Source organism: Dipodomys ordii, unplaced genomic scaffold, assembly GCF_000151885.1.
Source record: "Dipodomys ordii isolate 6190 unplaced genomic scaffold, Dord_2.0 Scaffold13, whole genome shotgun sequence".
NCBI classification, from domain to species: Eukaryota; Metazoa; Chordata; class Mammalia; order Rodentia; family Heteromyidae; genus Dipodomys; species Dipodomys ordii.
Window position 1 is genome coordinate 20,995,362 of NW_012267229.1, and position 21,818 is coordinate 21,017,179.

The following is a 21,818-nucleotide window of genomic DNA, read 5'->3' on the forward strand; positions in this document are numbered from 1 at the left end:
CCTGGACCCTGGCCTTACATTACAAGCTTCTCTTTGGTTTCTGGTCTCAGTGATTGATGACTCCATCCTTCTAGAGAGCACAAGCCGGTCACCTTTCACCTCTCCATCTCTCTCATCCTGCAGCTCATTTCTAGACAAGTCCTGTCCCTTCTCATCTTGTATATATCTCTGCATCTCCAGTCATTTTGGATATACTTGATCCTTGGCAGATATTTGCTGGGAGATGGAACAGAAGAATGAATGAGTGAGTGAGTGAATGAATGGCATGCCTACGTGTTATAATAATGCTTTGAGTGCATGCTGTCTTTCAGCCTCCATTCTAAGTGCTGGACCTATATGCTTTCCATACCTAAGTGCTCAGCATATTCTGCACTAAATGTTCCCTGAGCTTTGTACACAATGCAAACATAAGGAAATCAGGGCCTGGTGGGACAGTTAGTTGTGCCTTAACATTTCCAAAACATTCCAGGCATCTGGATGGCACATCCACAGTCCCTGCAAAGCCAATGGTATTTCCCATCCTTACAAAGTCATCTCAGAGCCGGTTCCCACTGAGCTGCGTCTGGCCTGGCGCAGTGCAGTTTCTGGGCCGTATCTCCCCCCTGCAGGGAAGATGTAGAAGCTGCCGCTTCATCGAGCCCCCTAATAGCCAGGACTCATTTTTTTTTCCCTGCCACCCCGGGGGCTCTTGCTCACCATGAGCTTACTTCTGTGCAGCTCCACACAACATACTGTAAAAGGGAAATGGTAATTAGAAGGAATGCTTGAGTAGGGGACTTAGGTGGAAAGATACTTTAGCTAAATGAAGCAGGAAGGATTCTTTTAAAGTGTTAGGCCAACATGCTCATCTCACTGTTCTTTGCAAAGGAGAGGAGAGGGTACACAACAGGTGTCATGCATCTATGGTACCAACTCCGTAGGGCTAGTGACATAGGCTCACCTGGAATCAGTACTGGAATGTCTGGTGAAATCTGTCCCTGTCCACATCTCATAGCCTGGCACCAAAAGCCCAGCCCAACAGATGGGATTTGACAGAATTACATCCACATTGGGGCTGCCATGTGTATTATCCCAGAGCAGGTGTGTCAGGAGAGGGCTGAGGAGACAGGGGAGAAGCACCTGCAAGGGCATCCCAGGTTCTGATAACTTTTTTTTTTTTTATTAAATAGCAGTTATTATGCCCCAAAGCCATGCATTTGTTGGTCTGTCTATTTATTGACTTATCTCCAACCAGACTGGAAGTCCATGGAGGTCAAGATTTTGTCTATCCTGCTCACATCTGTACCAAGACACTGCAAGGAATTGACATCTAAGAACCCTTCTAGAATATTCCATGAGGGAAGATTCTTTGTGTATCACAGGATCCTCTGTGTTCTTTACATTGCTGTGGTTCATAGTTGGGATTCTAGATCAAGCTTGAGAAAATCAAAGGCTCTTCCTCATCCTTGTTGTGTCTTCATTAAAGATTCTAGTTGGTGCTGTGGACTGGGGGTCAGCAAACTTTTTCTGCTAGTGAATGCATTCTGGAACAAAGTCAATGTTGTGGGCTGTGCAAGTCTCGGTGTCTACTCTGCTTGTGCACTGTAGGACAGATGGTGTCGACACAAACAAGTGGGCATGCCAGTGTTCCAGTTAAAGCTGATGTGTGCAAATAGATAGCAAGTTATATTTGGAGTAGCTTGTTGGCTCCTGCTTTAAAATATAAGCTCCACAAGAGACAAGGTTAAAAAAAAACCCAACTATCAATATCTAGTACCTAGAACTTACAGAGTCTTTGAAGGAAAGAAATGTTGAATGAATGAATGAATGAATGAATGAATGAATGCAGGAAGTTATTTGAGTTGTCAACTTCCTCTGATGGATATTGTCATGCAGGGCTGGTTGATGACACTGGAATATTATTCCCACAGCTGGGATCACATGGCTCGGCCTAGGCCTAGGGTAGACTTTTGTTGCTGGAAAGCCTGAAGGAGAGAAGAGCCAGGAGACATACATTATGTACTGAAGGAATTCAAGTGGGAGGACAATTAACTCTCCTAAGAAATAAGTGGAATAGTTTTAGAACTTTCTAGAAGTTGCTAGTAGTGAATCATGGGTAATTGGTAGAAAAGTGAGCTTTCAGTCCATTGGGAATAGCTAAGCAGGTATGGCGATGCTGTGGTTCTTGGTTTTCAAAGTCTTGGTGAGTGGCCATTTTTAAGTTCACACCTTTCAACTCATACTACACAGGACCAAGGATGCCTAAGCTACCTGACAAAGGAGGTTTTTTCCCACCATATTCCTCTATTTTACCATTGGATCAAGCCTCACTCACCTCTTTCTACCTCAGATCTGTCCTTGACCTTTAAAACCACAGCTTCCCATATCCTTAAATGCTGTATCAAATGGTAAATATTTAGGGAATAATTACATGTAAGAAATTCTAGGCTCAGACATATCAAGAAGCTTGCCCAAGGTCATACTGCTAGCCTTAAATCTAGGGTTCCATAGCTGAGTGTAAAACCCATGCAATTCTCCCTTTTTTTTTCAATAATGCCCAGATTTGCTCTCACTTGAATAAAGTTTCCCATTTATTTTACTTAATATTTTTTTAAATTTGGCTTCTTTCAAGTCAAAGTTTATGGTCTGTGAATGAATCCAAATGGCTTCATCATTTGCCAAAGTCATTCTCTATCTGTCCAAGGGCAGATTCCTGCCCAGGAGTTGTGTATAGATGCTACCCCTAGTGATGCTTCTACACAGCTCTTCCTGGGGCCTGGTGGACCTCAGGGGTAGATGATGTTCCTGGATTTGTGCTGCCTCCTGTTCTGATCAACATCTCCCAAGGACAAAACACTCCACAGAGATTGGTATTGCATTATGCTCTTGAGAGCCAGAAAGCAGTTCACTGCAACAAAGAGAAAAAAAAAAACCCAGAAAATGAATAGGGCAGTGCCATCCCAACAGTACTACCCTTCTCTTTTCCTCACCCCTCTGGCTATCCCTACCTGCTTTGGACCTGAGCTGATCCTTCACCTTTCCATCAGTCATTCCAACACCATTATCATCAGTCTCTATACTCCATTTTGATTCTGGAAATAATTATATGCTGTTAGTAACAAGTCTCTATTTCCATTAAATAGAAAGGCAAAGAAACCAGGTCAGGCCTCATGGTTCAAGCTTAACAGGATCTAGCCCACGCAACAGCACACAACTTGGAGGCACAGACATAGTGCTCTCTCATTAGCAATGTACCAGCAATAATTACCATGCAATCATGCTCATCTAACACTTTTTGGTCTTGGTGATACACTGCTTTATATGCCAAAAAGGAACAAAATTTACAAATGTCTGGATGTTTATCTCCAAATGTAAAGAAGCCCACAGATTCCCCACATTAGTTTAATAAAGAATTTGTAAGCTGGTGGCTCATGCTTGGAATCCTAGTGATTATCAGGATGCTGAGATCTGAGGATCATGGTTCAAAGCCAGCCTGGGCAGGGAAGTCTAGGAGACTCTTTACCCCCCCCCCCCCCCCGAGCCAGAGTAGAGCTGAGTAGCTCAAGTAGAGTAAAATGTGCACTTCTAGCAAGTTCTCCAAAGATTCTAATGCTGCTGCTCTAGAGGACCACAATGGGAGAACTTAATGTATGAGCTGGACACCAGCAGGCAAGATTGTCATGCGCTTACAGAGACTGACACTATCAGAGCCCTTCACATCTCCCTTCATTTTATCTTTTTTAACTTTTTGGGTGCAGACACATACCACTTGCCTTTTGCACAGGATGTAAGAGATGCTCAAATTTTGTGTACTTTGCAGGTCACCCAAGCCCAAGTTGTAGTCTGGCCATAGTGTGTGTGGAGGGGAACTCAAATGCCATCTGTTAACCAAATGAGTCCCTTCCCATAGCTTAGTATGTTCCTTCACCTCTCCACAGCTTAGCATCCTCCCTTCCTAAGCAACATGAGGCCCATGTAGTAAAGGCAGTAAATAATCAGCCTCCAACCCCCTCTACCTTGGGATGGCACTTCTCTGGGGCAGCTACCACCATATAAGGCAACAAGAGCCCCTTAGAGTGTCCTTCAGGTCTGAGCAGCTGCAGGGCCCCTTATCTACTATTTGGACAGCAGCCATAAATCCTGGTCTACCATGATGAAGCCCCTGGCCCACACGTCCACACCAGGGTCTCTGCCTCCTAGCCCCTCCTAAACCTCCTAAGTTATATAGGTCATCTCAGACAATAGCCAGCTCTTCTTCTCATTTCTCCCTTGTGAGGAGGAGTCTTGCCAGCCCCCTTTCCTGGCAATAAACCTTTCTTTGTTCTCTATACCTGGATGTCTGCGTGGTTTTCTGGCAAAAGTCTAAAATAATCTAACACTGGTCCTAATTCCTTGATATGGTATATGTGACCTTTACTAAACTGCTTGCCATATTGGAGCCCCTGTTCCTGTCACCTATAAAATAAAGGAGGGGGGGTGGATTAAGAGATTGCTCAAGGTCCTTCTGATTTTAGAATGACATTTTGCTTTCTCATCTTCTGTTTAGACCTCTGAAAAACAAAACTCACTTCAACTATCTACAAGAGGAATTATCCTAAAATAGTCTAAAAGCTCAATAACCCTGCCATGCCCTGGAATGAAATCTCTTGTTCCAGAAACATAAATCATCATTTTCCCCTTCAACCTGTTAATCCTCCAGCATCCATTTTGGCTAACTTCATCTATAGGCAAACTTAAGCCAGAGTCCCAGGAGCCACCAAATCTGAGTCTTCACTGTCTGACAGGCCTCCTACTCCCTACCCCCACCTCATCTGTCACCAAGTGATCACTATACAAACCAGAATCTCTGTGTGTCAAACTCTTTTCTCCAGCTCCATTGGCTCAGCCCATTGTGGGCCCCAGCAATGCTTTTATAGGTTATTGTATCCGCTTCCCACCCAATTACCAAGTTAAAAGCTTCCAAACACAAAATCTGTGCTCAACACCCCTCCTCCAATTCAAGAACCTTCAGGAACTCCCCGCCTTCTACAAAATAGGACCCAGAACAAGTGATCACACTCTTTGTGATCACAAACCTTATCTATCTGCCAGCATGTCTTCATCAGAATTGGAGGTGATCAGCTGACTTCTAGCTGCTGTCCTTCATGGCAGTCTGTGCACAAGCACTTTAGAGGGGATACTAGCTAAGGTCTCAGCTCAGCAGATCCAGCAGGGCTGCACATAGCTCTTATCACTCCTTGACTTCCAGAAAGTTCAAATATATTTGAATTGTGAGGTGTCCTCTCCCTTCTATTCATTCGGGTGTCCCAAAGCTCAGGTTTAGAAATGTTACTTAATTGGTAGAAGAAAAAAAAAAGTCCAGTTTGCTATCGAGAGGACCGTGAAAATGTAGAATAATGTGAGGGCAGGAATCCTAAGGCAATTAGTGAAGAACAAAGACAAACCATTATGTAAACACATAACCATTTAGCTTCCTGCAGATTGCGGTCAAGATACCTAGAGCTAGGGGAGGGAAATTGAATTCATTTTTTCCCCCTCTGCTTCTTCTTGAAGTTCATTCTAATTCTCTCTGGAAATTAAGCTTCCATATGGTTAATATTCGGGCTCTCTGGCATTAAAAATCGGCGGCATTAGCTCGTTAATACTCATTAATAGAAAAAGGCTTATAATAATAACCCTTCACATCACGAAAGCCTCTATGGCTTTAAAGTGATGTCACATGCATTATCTCATTTAATTGCCTTTATCCTTGTGAGTCAGGGTCCAGCCAAAGATATCCACTGATTGAAGATAGTGATGCCCTCACTCAGGGATCATAGGAAAAGATCAAGGGTTGTCAAGACAGAACAAGGAAATGTAAGGGGAGGGAGGTGGTGGAGGGGTATTTTGTATTCTCTAAATACAGACTATTTTGTGAAAGAAATTCTGCCAATGCAATTTGGAGGAAACTAAAGTAATGGGGACAGATTTATCCAAGCCTTGTCTAGAACAGCTATGGTTTTAATGAGCAGATAAGAGGTAACTTGGAATCAGTACCTCAGAGCATGGGCCCTCGAAAGGCTGGACTTGGCTCCCTTAACAGCAGCGCAGCTCGCAAAACATTGCGTGCTCTGGCTGAATGAACATTGTTCCTGCCCCTCCCTTTAATTTCTGAGTCAACCAAAGGTGACCCTTCCCTCTGTGAACACTGGCATTTACATGCAGGTAATGTGATCTAATGATGATGTTAGACCAACCACCTCCTGAATCAGAAGGACCTGCGCTCTGTTCTTTTGAACTCCTTTCCATTTGGAAGTCACACCAGCCTTTTCAACTCAAATTCTTCCATCGGTAAAAGTCATTATTGTTAGGAACATGGAGGAGAAAGAAAGGAACAGGCCGGACCCTCCATCTCGACTGGCAAGGACTGTTTACTGGGGCACAGAGAGGGGCAGCAAACCTTCCCCTGGGATGGGAGGTTGTAGAAGGAGGTGGGATTGGAGTTGGGCTTTTATGGGGCTTGTTCCCTATAATGGAAATGAACATTTTTTTCCTTCCCTAACCTTCTAGCACCTTTTTTATTTCCTAGTTTCCCAGTGTCATCAAAGTAGATTCTCTACTACCTTCACTGGCTGAGCACATGAAAATGAGAATGATGAAGGGGGCCGGGAGTCCTTTGATGCTCCCTGGACCCACTGTGACCTCCACTTTCTGGGAGGCAGTAACTTGTATCCCATGCTCAGGCTCTGTTCTCTCACCAGGAGCCTGGCATTCTACTTTCAGGGTCATCCATCCACATTGTCTCATCATCTCTTTATCAATCTGGGTCCCAGCAGAAAACAGATGGTTTACTTCAGAGAAGGAACTGAAGAGAGTTTAATAAAGAGTCTACGTATAAAGGGGCAGGCCAACCTGGGCGCTGGTAGCTCACGCCTGTAATCCTAGCTACTCAGGATGCTGAGATCTGAGGACAGGACAGGAAAGTCCATGAGACTCGTATCTCTAATTAAGCATTTGAAAATGTGAAGTGGAGATGTGGCTTAAAGTGGTAGATCACTAGTCTTGAGCAAAAATGTTCAGGGCCAGCACCCAGGCCCTGATTTCAAGCTCCATGACTGACATAGGAAAGAAGGAAGGAAGGAAGGAAGGAAGGAAGGAAGGAAGGAAGGAAGGAAGGAAGGAAGGAAGGAAGGAAGGGGTAGACCAAATTAAGAGAAACTAAGAGGAAATGGGAAAACACTGAAGGTATTCAGCTACAGAGAGATGTTTCATCCTTCCTAGGCCAGAAAGGAAATGAGTAGGGACAGTTTCTAGTACCCAAGAGAACTAAAGCCTTGGAACTTTAGCATCAGTAGAGGGTTGTCTGAATAGCACCCTGGCCCACTCTGGCCCAGCCCAAATGGAGCTGGAAAACAAATAACATTGACTTTCCTCTACTTCTACCCTTCTACCTCCATCCTGGTTTTCTCATAGGCTTACCAAAACTAGGATAGAAAGAGACGTAACTCAGGTCATAGAGATCATGCTTCTGGGGCTGTTAGCAAAGGGGAGAGTTGGGACAGAGGTTGGTACATGGAGAATATCAGCTCAAGTTCAAGCACTTACCCCATTGCTCTCGATCTTGCTCTAAATGGGCCCACCAACGCCTACCTTATGTTGAAGCTTTCAGACCTGCATCTCTGGGATTTTTGCATCTCCATCCATTCTTGCCAGTCAGCGTCACCCTCATACCACCCACCTCTCAGTGAAAGGCCAGATTCCCATCTTACTCTCAATGCCTAAGCACTCTATTATGGGGATTCCCGGCTCCCTGGGGTCACACATGGCTGGAATCAGGACTCTGAGAACTGCCTTGAGTCATCTTCTCTCACACATCCTTAGCCAGTTTTTCTTTACCAGGACTTTCTAAAAGTGTCTTTATGTTTCAGGTCTCTTTCTGACCTTTCCTTGGCTATTAGGAACTCTACGCTGATGTGGTCACTTTCCCTTAAAGTTCCTGTCATTTATACTTTGCCAATCAGTTCCTCCTTGCTGGTCATAATTAGGACCAGAGAAGCAGGTCCTGCTGGGAGCCCAGACTGTTGTGGATTCTGTGTCTTCAGTCAAATGAGTTGTAGACAGGAAAGCTTTCCATTGCTTCTGGATTTGATCAGCACCAGGCCCCTGCCTAAGCCTCTTGTACTTCCTGAGTCTTGTCTTAATTTCATCCCTGAATCGTATTCTCAGATTCCATAAGAGTTTTCATGACTGGCCTTCCATGCCCAAATGCTAGAAATTCCCTCTCTCCCTTTCTTCTTCATCCTTCCTTCCCTCCTTCCTCTCTCCTTATCTCTTCCTCTCTCCCTATCTCTTTCTATGTTTACCAGCTTCCTTAATCTTTTCCCATACATTTCCCATCATGATGTTTAAAACCTCTTCACAGGTCCAGAAACTACATAATCAAGTGACTCTGCAGAATCTTTCCTTCTTTTAGTTCTCTTGGTTTTTTTTTTTGACAGTACTGAGGTTTAAACTTGCTAGACTGGAGCTCTATCACTTGAAGCAAACCTCCAGCCCCATTTTGCAGTTTATTATTATTGTTATTTGCATTAACATTAGACATTATTTAAATCCCAAGACATCTTAAAGTTTGGAAAGTACCTCTTTGAATTCAGAGGAACTATTGATCAATGTATAATGGACAAATAATTAGCATTCAAAGCATAAAAAGAGCTCTTATTAAACAGTTAAAAACCACAAGTGGCTCAGTAGAAATTTGAGCAAGATGACAGTCAATAGGTAACTTTACAGGAAAAGAAAGCCAAGCAGCTAATGAACACATGAAAACATTTTCAAGCTCCTTTATGAACAGGAGTATGCATGTCGAAAAGAAAAGCTTGGTGAGATAAATTCAGGCAGAGTACTGAGGTGAACATTTCTAGTTGAAACACTGGCAATCCCATAACATTTATTCTCCTAGACAAACAATGCACATGTATATAAGCACATGTAAATATTTTCACCCTTGTATAATAATTGGTCAAAAAAAATCACAAATTGCCGGGCGCTGGTGTCTCACGCTGGTAATTCTAGCTGCTCAAGAGGCTGAGATATGAGGATCCCGGTTCAAAGCCAGCCCAGGCAGGAAAGTTCAGGAGACTCTTATCTTCAATAAAGCACTAGAAAGCCGGAAGTAATGCTGTGGCTCAAACAGTAGAATGCTTGCCTTGAGCTAAAGAGTACAGGGACAGCGCCCAACCTGAGTTCCAGCCCCACGACCAAAAAATAAATAAATAAATAAAAAATCACAAATTGTGGTTCAATCACATCTGTTACTTTTGGGTGCATGTGATATGAAATATACCTGTAAAGGTAAGGTAACATGACACAGGATCTAATGCTTTGAGCTAAAGTCTGCCTATCTGGAGATGGACTCTCAGGGACTATTCTGCTTGTGCTGGTCTTCAGTTATGATCCTTCCAGTCTTTGTCTCCTTCAGCATGACAGGTGCATGGCACAACACCCACCTATGGTTGAGAAGAGGGTCTTACTAACTTTTGTATGAGCTGGCTTCAAACTATGATCTTCCTAAATTGAGCCTCCCACATAGCTAGAATTACAGGTGAGCCACTAGGCGTGGCTTTCTCAGTTATTCCTTACACAGAATGCTAACACACCAGCTATCTTCTTTCTGGTTGGTTATTTCCTTGTGTTGTAGACAGAACAACGAGCATTATGTTGATGAGTTAATCTTCAGAATATGTGAATATGTTACCTAAGGTGGTAAAAGAGACTCTGCAGCTGTGATGTCATTAAGGATTTTGGGATGACAAAATTCTTCAGTATCATCCCCATGGGGCCCTGAAATCATGGCTTCTTATAAAAGCAGGGTCAAGGGTATCGTATGAGGCCATTTGTTTCCAGACCCGGCCCTTCCTAATTTGATTTCCACTTGTCTGTCTAACTTGGAACTCCTTTACTGGCATTACCAGTCTATGCAAAAGAGTAGAATTAATAAAGTTCTCAAGAGAGCCACGAGTTTTCCTCTCCCTAAGATCTTGACTCAAGAGACTCCTCTTGAGTGTCATCTAGCATCACAGTGGCCTCCTCTTTGGAGTCTGCCGGGTAAGGAGTGTCTTCTTGCTTTTGGGAAGTCTGGGTTGAAACAGATTTCCATAATAATTAGCACCAAATGAGCATACCGGCAGAGAGCTTCTTGTTTTCCAAATCTGGAATCCACATTAGCTAATTAATTCTAATTAGAGACTGACAGTTCCATGTGGCACAGTGAGCATGTAAGAGGTGGGATTGTTCCTGCGTCTTGACAAGTTAATTAATGAAAATGAGCCTGAGAACTTTCCAGGCCCATGAGCCAGTGATGCACTAGAAACTGCCCTTGCCTTGGAGAAGGGTTTTGGTATTTTGAGAAACTTGTGTGATAGACCCAAAGGAAACCCCTCTGCTTGTATCAATAGCTTTGTGTCTTCTACACACACATAGTGAGCTGAGAATTGGGGTAGCAATTGGAGGAGAGAGCATCTCTACTTTTCAGAATGTCAGAGCCTAGTGGCCGAGGCCCACGTACACTGACAGGATCCAATGGCATCATAGCCAAAGCTGTATGACAAGAAAAGAGAGAGACAGACGACAGACAGACAGACGGATAGAATGAACATTGGAAAAGAAGATTTCAAACATCATGATTTGTGTGATTCCACTTCTATCATATCTTAGAAAATGCAGCATTATAGCAATGGAGAACAGGTTAAGGGTTGCTGGGCTGATGTGGATTGAGGTTGGCAAAGGGTTTTGATTTAAAAAGTGATGAACAAACAGAGGGTTTGAATTATTCTGTGCACTGATTGTGGTGATCATTACATAAATCTGTATATGTGCTCAGAACTATACACAAGGAAGAGCCAATTTTCCCGAAAATAACTGTTTTTTTTTGTTTTAGAGCTTCAACTCAGGACCTGGGTACTATCTCTTTGCTCTTTTGCTCAAGATTGGTGCTGTCCCACTTCAACCATAGCTCCGCTACCCCAGATACAACTTTTAAAAAGTAAAGACAGAAAAGAAGAAAACAGGCTATAGCTACAAATGTGTATCAAATATCTATGCATCTCAGTATTGAATGAGAAAATGTTTCATAATGTGTGTTGATACTATTTAAAAATATTTAATATTTATATGATTAAAATATCAATATATTAATATACTATACTATTAAATTATTAAAATATTTAATATTTCTAATAGTTAAAATATTCCATAAATATGTAAAATATTATTAGCTAGGTACATTCATATATGTATATTTTAGAACTTGAAGATCTATTGAGTTAATGAATTAATGTATAAAATAGTTGAAGGAAAGAATGAAACTAATTCCTACAAAAAATAAGCAAATTAACATAAAAATGCAAAAATGCTGAATTGAGGTTTATAGAAAGTGAGAGATAAAATTCTCATGGCATTTGAAATTGATTCTCCTAGTCACTAATCCCTCCAGTTCTGGGCAATGCCTCTATATCTTCATGATAAATTTACCATACTTGTTTCAACCAAAAAAATTCATGGTTTATAGATGACATGGCTGCCAATTTAGAAAATTTATGAGACTCAGCTGAAGGTGTTTGATGCTAATAAGAGAGTTTAATGAGGTAGCTGAATATAACATGCTTACACAAACACAAGCTGGATATATGTGAACATAAAAAAGTATAGCATTTCTATTGATTAGAAAATTTAATATCTGAAAAAGCCAATCATAATAGTCATGGAAACGCTAAAAAAAAAAGAAAAGAAAATTAATATAAAATTCTTGGGAAAGCTGGGCACGCCTGTAATCCTAGCTACTTGGATCTGAGGATAATGATTTGAAGCCAGCCTAGGCAGGGAAGTCCATTAGACTCATATCAAATTAACCACCAGAAAACTGGAAATGGACTGTGGCTCAAGAGATAGTTTTGAGTGCTAGCTTTAAGCACAAAAGCTCAGGGACAGTGCCTAGACCCTGATTTCAAGTCTTAGGATCATTTCTCTGTCCCTCTCTCCTTCTCTCTCTCTTTCTCTGAAGCATGCTCATACACACACACACACACACACACACACACACACACACACACACACACACAATTACTGGAAATACGTATGCCAGGATTATCTGAAGGCAACTACAAATCCTTACTGATTGCAATGAAGAATGGCTAGGATCAGTGAAAAGAAATCGTGTGGTCCTAGATGTGATGAATCAGCCATTGGGTTAAAGATAACAATTACTTCTCAACTTCATCAGTAAACTCAAAGCTGTCTCAATAAAAATCAGTATGAACCAAAGCACAGAGGATGGGAGAGTCCATGTCGTGGAATGCATGTGATCCAATGGCTTAGATGTGAGGTGCAGTCAGCCCCTCCCCTGGGACCAGATCAGAGCGAGCTTCGGCTGTCAGATTGAGGGTTTTGACTTTCATATAGCAGCTCATGAGAAGCTCTTGAAGATTTTAATTCAGGCTTCAGTAAGAGAACTGTGTTTGAAAAATATATCTTGACTGAGTGAGGGGATTCCAGGAGAGGGCGAGACAGAAGGCAGGAAGCCCAGGAAGGAGGCTTCTCACTAGCATGGCTGCCATGGTGTCTAGTAGACTTTCAGAAGGATTTTGCAGGGACTTGTTACACATTTCCCTTCCCTTCTATTTCATCCTCCTACCCTAAAGCAAAATCCAGAGAACAGATGGACTAATACAGTTGCCCGGAGATGAGGTAGGGTATTTATTTATTTATTTATTTGCAAATCTGGCAGCTAGTGTCTTGGTGTGGTCCATGGGGAAGGATTTCTTAAGGAAAAGCCTTAAACTAGTTGAGGTAAACAAACAAGGAAGGAACAAAAGTGAAAAAATTCCTTCCTTTCTTCCTTCTTCCCTGTGTTCCCTCCCCACTCCCTCCTTCTCTTTCCTCTTATCTCTTGTTTTTTTCTTCCCCTGTCTCTTCCCTTCCTGTCTCTCCTCCCTCCCTATCACTCTGCTCTGCCCTACTCTCCTCTCTCCTTCCTCTCTCTTTTTCAAGGCAAAGAAGTTAGTACTCATGTGGTATGCCCTCTCCCCCCTCACGTAGCCCCACACCTGACATAGAGAGGTCTGGAACACTTGTTATATTGAGTAAAGTTCTCAGATGTTGCTTCTCTGGGAATTTACTTACTGTGGACTTGGCTGATATCTCATCTTTATCACTAAATCTTCTTCCTTCCCATAAATAAGTCAGCATTTGACAAGAGAGGGCAGCCACGGGTCTAGTAGCAGGGGTGGGAAGGAGGAACAGGAAGGAAGGGGCTGAGTAATACAACTCGATGCATTTCTATAAATTAAGAACCACCCAGTTTGCCACTGACCCAGGCATCTTTATCAATTTGCTTCTCCACAGCCTGCCAGCCGAGCACAATAAAGCTTCCTGTCCATTTCAGGCCTAATCATGCAGAACGTAAATCCTTCTACTGAGAGGCAGTGAGCTGCCAGGAGTGGGGTGTGAGCCACAGGATGGTTCATTTTCATCTTCTGGGATGTAATGAATATCAGGAATGCACATCTGCTCACTAGAGCTGCCTTACTCAAAATTGTTAAGTAAGTACCCATTAGATGCACGAGGTGTTCTGATGAAGAAGGGTGGAAGCTATCATTTATGGAATGATTCCGGCGTACTTGATTCTTTTATGTGTAATTCAATCTTCTAGAAAGCTCTGTGACATAGGTACTATTGTCCTCTTTTTGCCACAGGGGAAACTGAACTCAGAAAGGGCAAGTGGCCCAAGATCTCAGACGGAAATAAAGACTGGATTTTCAAGTGACAGCTCTGTGTAATTTCAAATCTCCTCCACCTAAGTTAATATTTTGTGGGGGGATTTCTGGCAGAGGATCAGAGGAATTAAGGGCTATATCCACTCCCATAATTCATTTTGATTGTGTCAATGTAATAAATATTCACTGAGGGTGTGTTTCACACTCAGCCTGATTTTTAAACACATCCTGGCTGTTCACTAAATAGAACAGCAGTCCTATCCTCTACTGTCTTTTTCCTTTTTCTTCTTAGATATCTTAGTTTACAGTCTAGTGAGCCTAGTGAGAATTCACTCTTGTTTACAAACTACCTTTTTTATTATTTATATAAAATTTTTACATTATCTCTAGGTAGTTGTACAAAGGGGTTTCAATTAAACATGTATATATGTGTGTGTGCATATGACCCTACACATATTTCCATATATATTTATAATTTAGATCTAAATTTCATACATGATAAAACACATGTACTCTTTGTCTTCCTGGGTCTGACATATTTTACTTAACACATTTTTTTTCCAGATCCATCAATTTTCCTACAAATGACATACTACTACTCTTCCTGATGGGTAAGTAAAGTTCCCTGCCACCTCCCCCCCCTCCACATTTTCTTGGTCCATTTATCCATTGTAGGACATCTGGGTTGGGAAACTAGCTATCTTAAACTACTGCCTCTTGTCCTGCCTCATCTAGTTCTTCCCCCTTCCCCACTTGCACTCCATAGAGACACTCTCTAAAAGTATAAAGGTCTATAAATGTACACCATCAGCTTCGCTTCTAGCTTGTTCTGCAGGGGAGAATAGAACACATACTGAGCATGTGGAGAGAAGACACACCATTCTTAGCCAGGATGAACATGGAGGCTAACTAGGAGATGGACACATACCCAAGAAAACACAAAACATGTCATAGACAAAGACACGCTGGAGTATTATACACACAGAAAATTTAGGGAGGGACAAAAAGAATTAAGTGCTCTTCTTTAGGTCACAATAATTTTCAAAATTTTGACTCACACCCATTTCCTCTATTCTTATTAACGTGCTAACTCTTAGTTTCTGACACATGAATGAATGGAAGCAGAGCTGTTATTTCAATGGTTCTGTTTACTGTTTATCGAATCTGGGTCAATGTCCCAGAGTGCTGAATCAGCAGGTAACCTACAACAACCTTGAGTGCAAGAAATCCATATTAGGGAAAGCAGAATAACAACATGGGAAGTCTCCATGTCATATTTTTAAAATCAGTGTGTATTAGTTGTACAGGGGATTTCATTGTGATATTTCCATACTTCCTATAATGTACTTTGGTCAAATTGACAACTTACTCATTCTTACTCCATACTGTGAAGTTAGTAAGGACTCAGGGTGGAAGAGTGTAAATGGAGAATGGATGGCGGAGAATAGGACCCTAGGAGAATTTCTTCTTAGACAGGATCGTATCTTGATGTGCATCGCCACACTAGGACTTTCTTGAGCCTCTGTGCGTCTGTGCTTCAGTCTCCATCTGCAGGAGCAGCCACAATTGTTTGTGTGACTCCAGGAATGCTGCATTCCCCTCTGTGACTCCAGGAATACACATAACCCCGAGCTAAAGTCCCGCGGGAACAGAGTGAGAAGTGGCCATCTACAACCCAGGAAGAGAGGCCCTGCCAGGCACCAACCCTGCTAACACCTTGACTGTCACTTCCAGCCTCCAGAACTTTTCAGGGCTGCTAATAGGCGATTCACTCATTCAGCTTGGTCTCAGGTGTGAGGGAAACAGGTGCTCTAATGAAGGGAGGAAAATTCTGTTTGGTACATCCTTTTTCTCTTGTTGAATGGCGCTGTACAGCCTGAAGGGGATGAGCTGCCCAAGGAAAAGCAGAGGGGAAATCTGAGAAAGTCTATGGCTTTGGCAGGGATTACACCCGTGGATCAGCCCCAGCTTCTCCGCAGGCTGAGTAAGAACCCCTTGGCCAGTCAGAATGGCCAGGAGTTGCCCTCTACTGCTGAACTCAAGCTAGCTTTCTGCCACATTATCCTGCCCAGAAAGCACATGTTCTTCGCTCAAAGAACAGGCACAATGGTGCCAGCCCAGGCCTACTAGTGACCCCAGGTAAGGAGTAAGTGTCTGACTCTGACTCAACGATGACACACAGACTGCAGGAAGTTGAGCTAAATCATGGATCACAGATGATGCCTTGCAGAAAGTTCTGCCAGATGCAAAAGCTGGGAGCTATTGCCAACCAGGCAGGGTTTGTAGGAGAGAGGCTGTGGGAAAAATGAATGCATTCCATGGAGAGTTAAGTTGTGAGCATGTGCATATGTGCTTCTGCTTGTGTGTGTGTGTGTGTGTGTGTGTGTGTGTGTGTGTTTGTACGTGCATGTGTATTACAAGGTGAACCAGTTATGATTTTTCACAAGGTGAACTTGTTATGTTACCAGAACCAGCAAGGCCCCAGGGAGAAAAATCTCCAAAAGGGAGGCATTCTTCACTTGCCCTTGGAAACTAAGATGGTGATGTTGCCACCAAAAAAGAACATTAGGACACATTGAAGAAGAGACCAAGAAATTTTTTTAAGTGAAGCACAGTGAAGAGAGGAAGATAGAACTTGGTCTAGAGCTGGGTATGGGCTGTTAACACATGCTGTACAACTCTAACACCAGGGGGATTTATGGTTAGAAAGCAGGCTGGAGGTTTGGCTGAAATTCACTTTATGGAGAAGTATTTGCCTTTGATCTGACTCCTCCTACATCTAGTCATTCTGGCTATTACAATGTTGGATTGCTTGGGCCCAGAGATTTCAAGGTTGATTGGCTTATTAAATGGAGGTGGGTGTCATTGTGATATAGATGCTTGAATATCCTTTTACAAAAGGCTGGATTCAACCAGATGTAGCCTTCAAGGCAGGTGTCCATCCTTGAGGTAAATACTTTCATTTGGAGTCACTTTTCTTTTTCCCCTCAGATGGGTTCTTTCCTCAAGAGAGTCCTCCTCCTCCTCCCACAACTGCATATTTTATTCCCCTTCCCTCTACCCCTCTATTGTTTACCAGCTTTCAGTGAGATTTCTTGTGCCATCTTCATCCATCAATACAATATATTTTAAAAATATTCATCCTCCATCATTCTGTTTCCCTGTCCCTCCTCACCCCCAAAACAATCCTATTGATATAATCATGTTCTGTGATTTTACATATACACACACATATGTGTATAGTGTGTGTGGTATGTATTGAGTATATGGTGTGTGTGTGTGTGTTTAAAGTCTGGGTTTTACAAAGGAATTAGAACATGTGCTATTTGTCTTTGTGAGTCTAGCTTATCTCACTGAAATAATGATCTCTCCAGCTCCATCCATTTTCCTGCAAATGATGTAATTTTATTTTTCTTTATAGCTGAATAATATTCCATATGGTATATATACATTATATATGATGTATATAAGATATATAAAATATTCATAAACGTATACCATATTCATTGAATATGCAATGAATATTCATCGGTTTTTGAGTACCTTGGCTAGTTCCACCATTTAATTATTGTTAGCAGCACTCCAGTAAACATGGTTATGCAGGTGTCTAAATAAATAGATATATAAATCTCTCTCTCTGATTTAAAAGAAAAGGGAGAATAACTATTAATATGAGTAAAATAGTGTAGAATGATTAAGATACATTCAGTCATTTTAACTTGGTAAAAAGTAACAATCACACTAATACCATGACATTTATTTATCCCAGTGATTTTCCAGCAAAGATGGTACCAAATGCCCCTAGGACCACATCAGACTCTCTGAGAAATTTTCTGGGAAGTTCCCATATACCATGTTGTTCAGAGATGGGGGAGGAATGCCAGTTTCTCAGAGCCCAACCTCAATCCTGATGGATGAGTGCTGTATCCTTTTGATGGCCAGAAACAAAAAACAAACACAAAATCTCCAAATCCCAAATTAAGATATTATTATATAGTCTTTGGCAAAAAAAGCAGTAGAGATCAGGAGTGACTAGTAACACTGATTTTTGCTTTGGTACTCTTGGATTTTCTTTGTGTTATTTTAAGAAAAAAAGTATTCTTTATTGTTCACAGGTCATTTATCAACTATTGACTTATACTTGCTTACAAACACAAAACAACAACAAAAGACAACTCTGACAACGGGAACATCAGAAATGCTTCTGTCAAATTCTGTGAATGCAATGAAACAAAACTGATATTAAAATGCCAATGAAAAATTCTAAGCACTTGGAAAAATATCTTCTCTCTGTTTACATTTGAGAAAACATTCACAGTACAACTATGCATATTTTGAAAAGTAGTAAAAGGAGAATTCTGAATTTTAAAACTTTCAGATATGGCTAAAGTTGAATTCAAATGAAAGTTGTTTTACAATTTTCAACTAAACATCATAGAGTTAAAAAGAATGATGTATTAAAGTTAAAGAACCCAAAATAAATTCAAATACGTCAAGAGGAAGCAAATAGCAAATATAAAAAAGTTAATTAGGAAAAAGAAAAAAACAAATTTGATAAGGAAACACAAGAGCTGTCTTTTGAAAATGACAGTAGAATAAATGAAGTAATAGAAATTGTAAATTAGGAAAACAGAAAGCTAGCATAAATGCATAAAATTAGGACTGAACTAAAAGGAATCAAATAGATATTGAGCAGATATTTTATATTCTAATATTGTAAGGAGTGTATTACCTTGGGAACAAATATGAATTCCTAGAAATGAATGAGATTAACTGAGATTTCTTCACTGAGATACCATTGTTTAGCATATAAGAAAATTTACTTTAGTTCTCCTTAAAATATTTTTAAATATTTTGTTTTGATTGATATGTATTGATTTTGCATATCAGTGGGTTTTTACAGTGATAGTTTAACATGTGCATCACAAGTACATAATCAAATCCAGCTTTTTATTTATTTATTTATTTTGCTGGTCCTGGAGCTTGACCTCAGGGGCCTGGCACTGTCGCTGAGCTTCTTTGGCTCATGACTAGTGCTCTACTACTTTGAGCCACAGTGCCACTTCTGGCTTTTCTGGATAGATTTTTGAGATAAGAGTCTCGCAGACTTTGTTGCTGGGGCTGGCTTTGAACCATGATCCTCAGATTTCAGCCTCCTGAGTAACTGGGATTACAGGCATCAGCCACTGGTACCTGGCTCTAGCTTCTTTTTATCAATCATCCTCATCATCCTCTAACATCTATTCTCTACTCAGGCCAACTTTTCTTACTCTCAACCTATGAGAAAGAATATGAAAACTTGCCTTTGGGTGTTTGCCATACTTCACTTAACACAATATCCTCCAGTTTCATCCACAAATCAAAGAGTTTTGTTTTTTACTTTATGGCTGAGTAGTATTCCATCATGTAAACATGCTACATTTTCTTCACTCATTTGTGGCTGGGAATCTAGGCTGATTTTTATATCTTAGCTATTGTGAATTGCATCACAACCAAAGTGTGCATACAGGTATCTTTCATTGACTGAATTCATTTCTTCTGGCTGTTCAGCCAAGGAGCAAAATAACCATGTATAGATATTTGTCCAAAGGACAGTTTTCAACATGTGTGTTATCTATATCTATATCTATGCCACATATGTTATAGATCCGTGGGAATACTTTGCTATTATTATATTCTAGGTGGTTTAAACAGAAAATACATTAAAAATTGGCACACAGTGATGAAGCTAGGTGGGACAATTTTCAATAAAAGAATGGCCAATTGAATCCATCTCTGTGTTACAAAGGAATGGCATGGCAAAGCAGTTTATTTGGATGTGGAGGCACTGAAGCCCTACCATTCGATCTTCAGTATGTTAGAACCATCATACAAGATAGATGAACTGGTGGTCAAAGAACCTTATGAGCTGTCTCCATCTTCCAGCTGAGGAAATGGGAGCCGAGTGGGCATAGAAAGATGGTCAAGGTAAGGATGAGGACTGAACTTCATCTCCTAGTCTAGCTTACTCCAAGTATAGAAGTACTTCCCAAAATCCATCCTGAATTGGTTTGGTTTAATAAAAGCCTAAAGTATTTAAGCCTAAAGTTGAATTCAACTCCATCCTTGATGGAAATCCCTGGATTAGTTAGGTCAGAGACATTCTTAACAACCTGTTCAATAATATATTAAGCACTCAATTTCATGCTTAGTGGAAAGACACTATTCACAATAATTTCTTTTACTTTAAAAAATTTTATAGATATTCAGGATCAGAAGTAAAATGTATAACAATTGACATTAAAGTGAATCAAGTATTGGTACACCTTACATTACATGATCAATAAAAAACAGTCATGGTAATAATATAACAGTCCCGTAAGGCAATCAAATGTTTAAGAAATATTAAAAGTGGCTTTTCTCTAATTAATTATTTTTTCAGAATCTATTCTCTACTATCTTTAAGCTGCACAGAGGGAGTTTGATTCACTATTATATGCGCTAAAAATATCAGTTAGAATATGCAATGGATACTGGCCAGGCGGCTTGTGCCTGTAATCCTAGCTGTTTGAGATGTGGGGCTCAGGGGTTCAAGATTCAAGGCCTACCTGGGCAGAAGAGTTTGTGAGACTCCGTGGGAACCAGTATCTAGATGCAGTGGTGTGTGCCTGTCCTCCAGCGAAGGAGCAAGCACGCGGCTGGGTACAGTAGTGTGTGACTATCATCCTGATCATCAGGCGGATCCTACCGCACAAGAACCAAAGCACGTGGTCTGGGATGTGACAGTCCAAGGCAAGGCACTGAGTTCAAACACAGTTCTGCCCCCCCCCTCCCCCCCCCAACACAACGGGAAATAACTCAGATGCCTATTAGCAATGCAAATACAAAATGCTAACTTTAGTAAGGTTTATTCAGGGGATGTACATGGAGAAAATGACAGTGATCAATTGAGGGAGATAAACAATGACTTGAATAAATGGGGAGAGACATAGCCTATTCCTGGTTAAGGACACTCAATGTTATAAAAATGTCATTTTTTGCCAAATTAATGTATAGGCTTCACTTAATTTCCTTCTAAACTTTATTCATGGGGGTGGGTGTGTTGTCATTCAGTGTGGTGATCCCAGAATTCATGTGGATGAATAAGAAAGGGTTCAATAGGTTCTTAGGGGAGGGTGAGGTGAATGAAAACATTCGCAAAATGTATTCATTGATTCTAAGACTTTCAGAAACATTAAATTATATGCCTTAGAATGGAGGGAATATGATAATCAATAAGTTCAAAACCTCCATGAATCCTTAAATTAAGTCTGCTACTACTGGCTTATACTCTCTTCCCATAAACTGTAGTAAAATTTAACTGAATAATGCATGTTTTTCTTCGGAGCCTCAATGATTATATAAATACATGACAAAAGAGAAATGTATAAAGTAATAGGCCTTTAAAACCAGGAAACACAGCTCTTAGCACTTCATAAGAGTTATTGCAAAGGAAAACAGGAACAACAAACCACAAACTCATGCTGGCCTGTGAATCCCAGTGATTGGCTGGGTTTGGCCCTGAGCTCAATGCTCCTCCCCACATCTTTCAGTGGGAAGTTAGTCTGATGCCTTGAGAGGAAAAATGCTTGGCAGGTCATTGTCTAGTAGGTTTCCCAAATTCCCCAACACAAGAGTTCTTGCACAAGTTATAAACTGGAAAAAAAAATCTCTAGAGAGGAGATGAAAACAAATTAGGGGAAGGAGGATACCTTATTAAAAAAAAAACGAACAACCCCCTCCCCCCCAAAAAAAACAAACCCCCAAACCTAGCTCCTAACTCTTCCCTAGAACCTTGGGGTTTTCCTTGTGGGAGACTGGGCTGTGGAACTCTCTTGCATTTGACTGTGGGGTTCTAGAGGGAATAAAATTCCCAGGCAGGTCAGAGAGGCAGCTGTGGGCTTTTTAGCAGGAATACTCCTAGTGCCTGGCAGGTAGGAGGTCCAGTGTTAAAGGGATCTAAGCAAGGGCACCGGCAGCATTTATTGCAATCATGGTTATTGGTTGTATCTTGTGTGGACTACTCAAGACTAAAAGTAATGAAAGAGTCTGTAGGGCCAGACATAGCTATAG